The sequence below is a fragment of the Triticum aestivum genome, chromosome 3B (genome assembly GCF_018294505.1).
Source record: "Triticum aestivum cultivar Chinese Spring chromosome 3B, IWGSC CS RefSeq v2.1, whole genome shotgun sequence".
Lineage (NCBI taxonomy): Eukaryota > Viridiplantae > Streptophyta > Magnoliopsida > Poales > Poaceae > Triticum > Triticum aestivum.
The window spans coordinates 120,632,974-120,642,643 of NC_057801.1; positions in this window are offsets into that span (position 1 = coordinate 120,632,974).

Consider the following 9,670-nt stretch of genomic DNA (forward strand, 5'->3'; position numbering starts at 1 on the left):
AGGGTCCTTCCCAAGAAGGAGCAAGCTTGTGTGGTTTCTTCTGATCCACTCGGAGGACTAAATCTCCTTCTTGGAAGGCTCGACCCCTCACATTTCTGGCATGGAAACGACGCAAATCTTGTTGGTAGATGGTCGATCGGATCAGAGCCATCTCCCTTTCTTCCTCTAAAAGGTCGACCGCGTCCTGCCGCGCTTGTTCAGCTTCTGCTTCGTTGTAGATCTCAACTCGAGGAGCATTGTGGAGAAGATCACTCGGCAAGACTGCTTCAGCTCTGTAGACCAAGAAGAATGGAGTTCTTCCGGTCGACCGATTAGGTGTGGTCCGCAGTCCCCAAAGCACCGACGGAAGTTCGTCGACCCAAGCTCCAACTGCATGCTTGAGATCACGCATCAGTCGGGGTTTCAATCCCTTGAGAATCAGGCCATTGGCTCGCTCTGCTTGTCCATTCGTCTGCGGATGGGCGACCGAAGCGTAGTCGACTCGTGTGCCTTGAGAGTTGCAGAAATCCCTGAATTCTTCCGAGTCAAAGTTCGACCCATTATCCGTAATGATGCTGTGCGGGACTCCATATCTGAATATCAGTTCCCTGATGAAGCTAACAGCAGCACCGGCGTCAAGGTTCTTGATTGGTTTAGCCTCAATCCACTTGGTGAACTTGTCGACTGCCACCAGTACATGCGTGAAGCCACTTCGCCCTGTTCTCAAAGGACCGACCATGTCCACCCCCCATACTGCGAAAGGCCAGACGAGTGGAATGGTCTTCAGAGCTGATGCAGGCTTGTGCGACATATTCGAGTAGAACTGACATCCCTCACACTTATCCACTATTTCCTTTGCCATCTCATTCGCTTTTGGCCAGTAAAATCCGGCTCGGTATGCTTTGGCCACGATGGTCCGAGAGGACGCATGATGACCACAGGTTCCCGAGTGGATATCATTAAGGATGATTCGACCTTCTTCTGGTGTTATGCACTTCTGACCAACTCCAGTCGCGCTTTCTCTATATAACTGTCCTTTGATTACGGTAAAGGCTTTAGATCGACGGACGATCTGTTGAGCCTCTTCCTCATCCTCTGGAAGCTCTTTTTCTCAGGATATACACGATATACGGAACTGTCCAGTCGGGGATGACCACCAAGACCTCCATGACCAAGTCGACCACTGCTGGGACTTCAACCTCAGTCGGATCTGTGGCACTCTTGGGCTGTGGAGCTTCTTCGGTGAAAGGATCTTCTTTGACTGACGGAGTGTGTATATGCTCCAAGAACACACCACTCGGAATGGCTCCTCTCTTGGAACCTATCTTTGCTAGATCATCTGCTGCTTGATTTTTCAGTCGGGGTATATGATGGTGCTCCAACCCCTCGAACTTCTTTTCCAGCTTCCTCACTGCACTGCAGTATCCAGTCATGGCTGGGCTTCTCACATCCCACTCCTTCATCACTTGGTTGACCACTAAATCTGAATCGCCATAGACCATCAGGCGACGGACGCCGAGTGAAATGGCCATGCGCAATCCGTATAAGAGGGCCTCATACTCTGCCTCATTGTTAGAGGAATCAAAGTGAATCTGGAGCACATATCTGAGCTTATCTCCTCTGGGGGAAACCAGGACAACCCCAACACCGGAACCATTCAACATCTTAGAGCCATCAAAAAACATGGTCCAATGCTCCGAGTGAACTTCAGTCGGCTGCTGCTGTTCAATCCACTCGGCGAGGAAATCTGCTATTGCCTGGGACTTAATGGCTTTCTTTGCCTCAAACTTGATATCAAGGGGAAGAAGTTCAATCGCCCATTTCGCCACTCGACCAGTTGCATCTCTGTTGTGCAAAATCTCTGATAATGGAGCATCGCTGACGACTGTGATGGAATGATCAAAGAAATAATGAGCAACCTTCTTTGTGGTCATGTATATTCCATACACAAGCTTCTGATAATGAGGATATCTCTGCTTGGATGGAGTCAAGACTTCAGACAAATAATACACTGGGCGCTGAACTTTGAAAGCTTTTCCTTCTTCTTCCCGCTCGACCGTAAGCACAGTACTGACGACTTGTCCTGTGGCTGCGATATAAAGCAACAGAGGCTCTTTGCTGATTGGAGCAGCAAGCACCGGCTGGGTGGAGAGCAGAGCTTTTAGCTCGGCAAACGCTGCATCAGCTTCTGGAGTCCACTTGAACTTGTCTGCCTTCTTCATCAGTCGGTAAAGAGGCAATGCCTTTTCACTGAGTTGTAAGATGAATCGACTTAATGCGGCCAAGCATCCAGTAAGCTTCTGGACATCGTGCACTCGCACAGGGCGTTTCATTCGGAGAATAGTGCCGATCTTTTCTGGATTAGCGTCGATCCCTCGCTCGGAAACGACAAAACCGAGTAACTTGCCACCGGGAACTCCGAATGTGCACTTTGATGGATTGAGCTTGATATCATACCTTCTGAGGTTGGAAAATGTTTCGGCGAGGTCAGCGAGCAGGTCGGAACCTTTTTGTGACTTGACGACGATATCATCCATATACGCTTCCACATTCCGACTGATTTGAGTGAGTAGACACTTCTGAATCATTCACATAAATGTGGCTTCGGCATTCTTGAGACCGAATGGCATGGTGATATAGCAGAAGCACCCGAATGGAGTGATGAAAGCTGTTTTTACCTCGTCGGGTCCGTACAGACGGATCTGGTGGTACCCGGAGTAGGCGTCTAGAAAAGACAATCTCTCACATCCCGCGGTCGAGTCAACAATTTGATCTATGCGAGGGAGAGGAAAATGATCTTTTGGGCAGGCCCGGTTGATGTGCTTGAAATCAATGCACATTCGGAGCGATTTGTCCTTCTTAGGAACCATGACGACATTAGCGAGCCACTCGGAGTGGTATATCTCTCGGATAAATCCTGCCGCCAACAGTCGAGCCACTTCCTCACCAATGGCCTTTCTCTTCTGGACGGCGGACCGCCGAAGATGCTCTTTGACTGGTTTTGCTGATGGGTCGACTCTTAGGCGATGCTCAGCCAGTCCCCTGGGAACACCTGGCATGTCAGCGGGCTTCCATGCAAAAATGTCCCAGTTCTCACGGAGGAACTGGATGAGCGCTTCTTCCTATTTCGGGTCGAGTGTTGTGGAGATGTGGGTCGGAGCTGCATCGGGGTCGGTCGGGTGAATGTGAACAGGCTTCGTCTCACCGGACGACTGAAATGCAGATTCTGTGGCGGGTTTCTTGGATCGCAGCAAATCACTCGGATCTGCGTTTTGCTTGTATTCTTCAAACTTGACCGCTGTCACCTAGGAATCAGCAATCTTTGAGCTGTTCTAAAAGCACTCTTCTGCCTTTTTCCGATCACCGGTGACAGTGATCACTCCTTTGGGGCCGGGCATCTTCAATTTGAGGTACACGTAACATGGTCGAGCCATGAACCGTGCATAAGCTGGTCTCCCCAAAATGGCATGATATGCACTCTGAAAATCCACGACCTCAAACATCAACTTCTCTTTGCGAAAATGTTTCGAATCACCAAACACCACGTCCAGAGCTATTTGGCCGAGTGACTCGGCTTTCTTCCCTGGTATAACTCCATGAAAGCTCATGTTAGTGGTGCTCAGTCGGGACATCGGAATGCCCATTCCTTTCAGTGTGTCTGCATACAACAAATTCAGCCCGCTACCACCGTCCATCAGCACTTTTGTCAGTCGAGTGCCTTCGACAACTAGATCGACCACCAAAGCTTGCCTCCCAGGGGTGGCAATATGAGTTGGGTGATCAGATTGGTCGAATGTGATGGGTGTTTGGGACCATCTCGGATAATTTGCTTTTGCTGGGGTAACCATGTTCACCTCGCGGTTAATGACTTTCAATCGACTCTTGCTTTCCACATCTGCAAAGATCATTAGAGTGGAGTTGACATGCGGATATCCTTCCTCACTATCCTCCTTGTCTTCGGCTTTGTCCGACTCCTTTTCCTTGTCTTTAGACTGTTTTCCTTGAAACTGCTGGATCAGGAGTCGACATTGGCGAGTGGTATGCTTTGGGTAAATGATATTCCCCTCTTCGTCTTTCTTCGTGTGGATATGACACGGCATATCCATCACGTCGTTCCCTTCTTTATCCTTTACCTTCTTAGGGTTCCAGGATCCTTTTGGTTTCCCTTTAGACTTTCCATGAGCCACGGCCAGAGCCTCTCCAGGAGCTGCCGGTTCAGCCTTCCGCTTCTGTTTCTGACTGATGTTTCCCTTCTCTGTCTGGCTCGGTTTGTGCTTGCCGCTTCGGAGTCGGTCTTCTTCTTCGCCGTTGGCGTACTTGGTAGCGATCTCCATCATCCGACTCAAGGTCATGTCTCCGGTTCGACCAAATTTCAAACTCAATTCTCTGTTTTTGACACCATCCTTGAAGGCGCAGACTGCCTGATGATCAGACACATTCTCCACAGTATGGTGCAAAGTGATCCATCTCTGAATATACTCCCTGAGGGTCTCATTGGTCTTCTGCACGCAGACTTGCAGCTCCGTCAATCCAGCCGGTCGCTTGCAAGTTCCTTCAAACGTTCTGACAAACACTCGGGACAGATCTTCCCAAGTGTAAATACTGCTAGGAGGTAACTGATTCAACCACGCTCTGGCAGAACCTTCCAACATGAGGGGCAAATGCTTCATGGCCACCTCGTCATTCCCACCACCAATCTGAACTGCCACTAGGTAGTCCTCAAGCCAAGTTTCAGGCTTAGACTCACCGGTGAACTTGCTGACTCCTGTTGCCAACCTGAAATTGGGAGGAATCACTGCGGCTCTGATAGCTCTGCTGAAATATTCCGGACCAGAAACGTGCACTCGACTGCTCGTGGGCGCATCTCTGTCGAGTCCACCTCGATGGGCTCTGTTTCGGTCGACCAAGCCTTGCACGATAATGGATCGCGCGTCGAAGCCTAGTTCTTTGGGGTCGACTGGAACTCTTCGCCCCGCACTGAGCTGACGTCTGTCATCTTGCTGCCGAGGAGCGTAAGACCCACCCCTCGGAGGGGAAGTGGGCACTCGACGCCTATCATCTCGGTCGTGTCGGTCTCCATATTGGTCTCGCCGATTCTCGCGCCCTTCATGCCGCGGAGGCGATCTGGGACTGTGAGCCGACTGAACCGTATTCGCAGCGACGGATCGACTGTGAATTCTGTTGCGCGACTGCGACACGGCTGAATTCTGATCTCCTGCTGCCCGGAGCAGATCCCTGATCTGCATCAAGCCTCTGCCAGCTTCCGACTGAGAGGGCTGGATGGACTCTGCTATACGGGTCGCAGCTGCTAAATTATGGATTGGGGTTCGATATACCTGAGTCGGCGGGAAGAGTTGACGTCAACTGGCATCGGGAACTCGTTGCCGCGCGCGCTCGTCGAGTGCTCGCTGAAGATTCTCCAGGCGAGCGCGTTCGGCCAAATTGGCCAAACGTGCCTCCTCCAAGGCGCGAGCCTCGGGGGTTTCTCCTGCGATGGGAGTATGCAGGGCATCCATGTTCCTGCGGCGAAGTTCCTCTCTTTGCAGAGAGTCGAGTGGCTCGGGCTGGTACTCTTCGTGGTCTCGTGCGGGGTCGCCTCCGTCGCCTGCCCCACCATCGCGGGCGAAGCCAGGGGGGCTGCGAGGCCCGTCAACCATCAGGATTTCCGCCGCTAGATCACTGCTATCGCATTCGGATGCAGTCTCTACAGAGCCAGTCGACAGATCGAACAGGCCGTAGAGAGATTCGTCGGGCTCGATTGCCGCAACTTGGGTGGTGGCCGTCTGGCGAGCCACCGCGTGTCTCACCCACCGCTGAAGCCTCGACCGACCCGAGCGCTTGCGCTGGCGGGAGACCGGGAGGGTGGTCGATAGGGGAGTCGACCGATATGGGGTCGACGGTTGCCGCAGCAGAACGCCGCGGACACATGCGCGAAAATGCGTCGCACCGCGGACGGGGAGCGCATCGACGCCGAGTGGAGCCTCCTGGAGCCAGGCGGAGTCGTCGGCGACGAAGGTGAGAGCACCGAGACGAATCTCTCGACCCTCGACCAAAACTCCAGCAGCTACCATGATGAAAGTACTCGGAAGAATCGCAACTTCTCCACAAAATTGCTAAAACACCCGCCCCATGGTGGGCGCCAACTGTCGTGGATCTAAGTCTGACAGTAGAGTGGGGGGTAGGTATGGAGAGGCAAGGTCCTAGCTATGGAGAGGTTGTAAACACAAGAGATGTACGAGTTCAGGCCCTTCTCGGAGGAAGTAAAAGCACTATGTCTCGGAGCCCGGAGGCGGTCAAGTGGATTATGTGTATATGGATTACAGAGTGCCGAACCCTTCTGCCTGTGGAGGGGGGTGGCTTATATAGAGTGCGCCAGGACCCCAGCCAACCCACGTAATGAAGGGTTTAAGGTACATTAAGTCCGGGGCGTTACTGGTAACGCCCCACATAAAGTGTCTTTACTATCATAAAGTCTACTTAATTACAGACCGTTGCAGTGCAGAGTGCCTCTTGACCTTCTGGTGGTCGAGTGAGTCTTCGTGGTCGAGTCCTTCAAGTCAGTCGAGTGAGTCCCTCGTAGGTCGACTGGAAGATGATCTCTTCTAAGGGTGTCCTTGGGCAGAGTACTTAGATCAGGTCTGTGACCCTACCCTAGGTACATGACTCCATCAGGACCCACCGGACGGGCCACCGTATTTCGCGAAAAAAATGATTCGCCCCCTGACTGCTAGGACCCACAAGCTACATCTTCGCACTCAAGGAAGTGCGCCCAGAAAAAAATGATTTGCCTACCTGACTGCTGGGACCCACCACCTACATCTTCGCACGCAAGGAAGTGCGTCCAAAAAAAATGATTCGCCCCCCGACTGCTGGGACCCACTAGCTACACCTTCGCACGCAAGGAAGTGCGTCCGTGCAAAAAAAAGATTCGCCCCCTGACTGCTGGGACCCAGCAGCTACACCTTCGCATGCAAGGAAGTGCGTCTGGGCAAAAAAAACACAAAACAATTTGCCCCCTGATTGTTGGGACCCACCAGCGACATCTTCGCACGCAAGGAAGTGCCTGACAGTCGGGACCCACCTGGTCGAAGCATACGTAGCGTTGTCATTCTGGTCGCGAACGTGTACGTACATATATACTGGTCGATGTAGAGGCGCGCACGTGTCGTAGTAGAGGCGCGCACGTAGCATGTACACGTACGTACAACGGCCAGGGTGCAAGAAAGAAAATACAGCCACGTACATACATACAGGCGGGTCTCGAATGCCTACTCATGCATACGTACGGCCAGGGCTCGTGTACATGGCTGGGTCAGAATGGAGAAACAACGTCGTCGTCATGTCCATGGGGAGGCAACGGAATGCGTCGTGTTCATGGGGAGGCAACGGAATGCGTCGTGTTCATCGGGAGGCAACGAAACGTGTGGGAGCCAATCGGCTGGGTCGGAACAAAATGCGTGGTCGTGTTCATCGGGAGGGCTTGGACGGAACAGGCGATGGAAACGAGGCCTGGTGTACCGCACAACAGAGGAAACGGCCTTGTGTTCGATCGGCCATGTTCGAAACGGGGTCCTGTTGATCGGAAGGGGTCTGGCGTACCACAAAACGGAGGAAACGAACCTCCTACAGTTGAAACAGGGGTCCTGTTGATCGGGAGGGGTGTGGCGTACCACAAAACGGAGGAAACGGACCTCCTACGGTCGAAACGGGGGTCCTGTTGATTGGGAGGGGTTGGCGTACTGCAAAACGGACGAAACCGACTTGTGTTGGAGCGCTACGGTCAAAACGAGGGTCCTGTTCATTGGGAGGGGTGTGGCGTACCGCAAAACGGGACTCCACGGGATACTGTTTATCTCCACCATCAACCTCCTCCAGCCTCCACGGGCTACCGTCGACCTCCTCCAGCCTCCACGGGCTCCTGTTCATCCAGCCTCCACCGCGCGCTACTCCACCGGCTACTGTTCAACCACCCCTCCACAGGCACCCTTCCACCATCTACTGTTCATCCAACCCTCCACACCACGGGGTCCTATTCAACCACCCCTCCACGGGCACCCCTCCACCGTCTACTGTTCATCCAGCCCTCCACACCACGGGGTCCTGTTCATCCAGAGGCAACACCACCGCTCACTGTTCATCCAAACCCCCCCGCAACGCTCACTGTTCATCCAATCGATCGGCTTCAGTTAGCAGTAGTAGCGAAGGAATCGCTCGATCGGGTTCAGTTAACAGCCATCGATCGATCGCTCGGGTTCAGTAATGCGTAGCCTGCAGTGCAATCGCTCGTGTTTAGTTAGAGCCCAACGCCTCGCTCGGGTTCAGTTCGAGCCAATGCCTCGCACACATGCGCATACGTGTACGAGAGAAACGTGCATCGCTCGGCCCCCGACCTCCCACCGTAACCGGGAACTCCCCAAAATTTTCCTCGCCCTCGCTTCTACCATGATTTTTTCCGTCATGGACGGCCCAAAGAATGTCATGCAGCTGCGTCTCCGGCCCGCCCACGATGAAAAGCCCATTTTCTGTCATGATTTTTTGTCATAGAAGTAGGACCCACCACATCTATGATGATACCGGGTTTTGTCACAATTATCGTCATAGAAGTGTCATATGTATGACAATTTTTTTTGTTCGGCCCAAAATATCACGGATGTGTCTTTTTTTGTAGTGAGAGTCATCAATTTATCCAATGTTAGATTGTATATACTAAGTGCCATCTCACCATATGTTTTGCATTATGGATTCTCAAGTCACCGGCCAGGTAATCTGAGGTTTTTATAATATTTTTCATTAACATTAATGTTGCAGTTGATGTGAATAAGGTTATTCACTTTGAAGTTATTTGGGAGAAGTATGCAAATAACATGTTCTTTTTTCGCAATCGCGCAATCCGCATCCAAAAACTACTGCATCAAGTCTAATTTGTATATCTGACAGAAGGTATTACAGTAGAGTATACGCGAGCGGACGTTTGGCTCCTGGGATCCATGGAGGCCTTTTTTGAAAACAAATCAAAATTCAAACTTTTTGGTTTCAAAAAAATCTGAAAAAAATTGTGCAAGTAAACAAGTATGTTATGCCTATGTCTGTAAAATTTTAGAATGAAAAACGTTGAAATGTGACCTGTAAAAAAACAAATTCATGGCCTGGGAGGATGAATAGTCATGTGTTAAAAAGCCCTAGATTTGTCTTTTTTGCACAGCCCTCATTTCAACTTATTTTGCCATGAAAATTTACACACATGTGTGTTATGCCTTCATGTATATGTGTGTTTTTTTCAGAATTTTTTTGAAATGTAGAAAATATGTAATTCGACAAAGTTCAAGATTTTCAAAACCGAGCTCCATGGAGCTCGGCCTCCAAAGACAATATCCGTCTGAGAGTATACTACCTTTAATAAAAAAACACTTTTAAGCAATGAATAACTTCTAACTGATCCTTGTCGCCATCTTATCATATGTAAAATTATACATATTTGTCTCATAACAATTTTTGCAATTGATAACAATGGGTCAACTACTTTGTTAGAGATTGTCATCAAAACATGCTATTTTTTGCTTCAACTATGGTTTCTCAAGATGACATTTATAGTTTCCTCATGCTGTCTGCGCGTGACTTTGCTCCATAAATAAGTTCATATATTTTTAGTCATTTCATATATGTTGTTGTTCCGGTGAGTTGACAAGTGGAA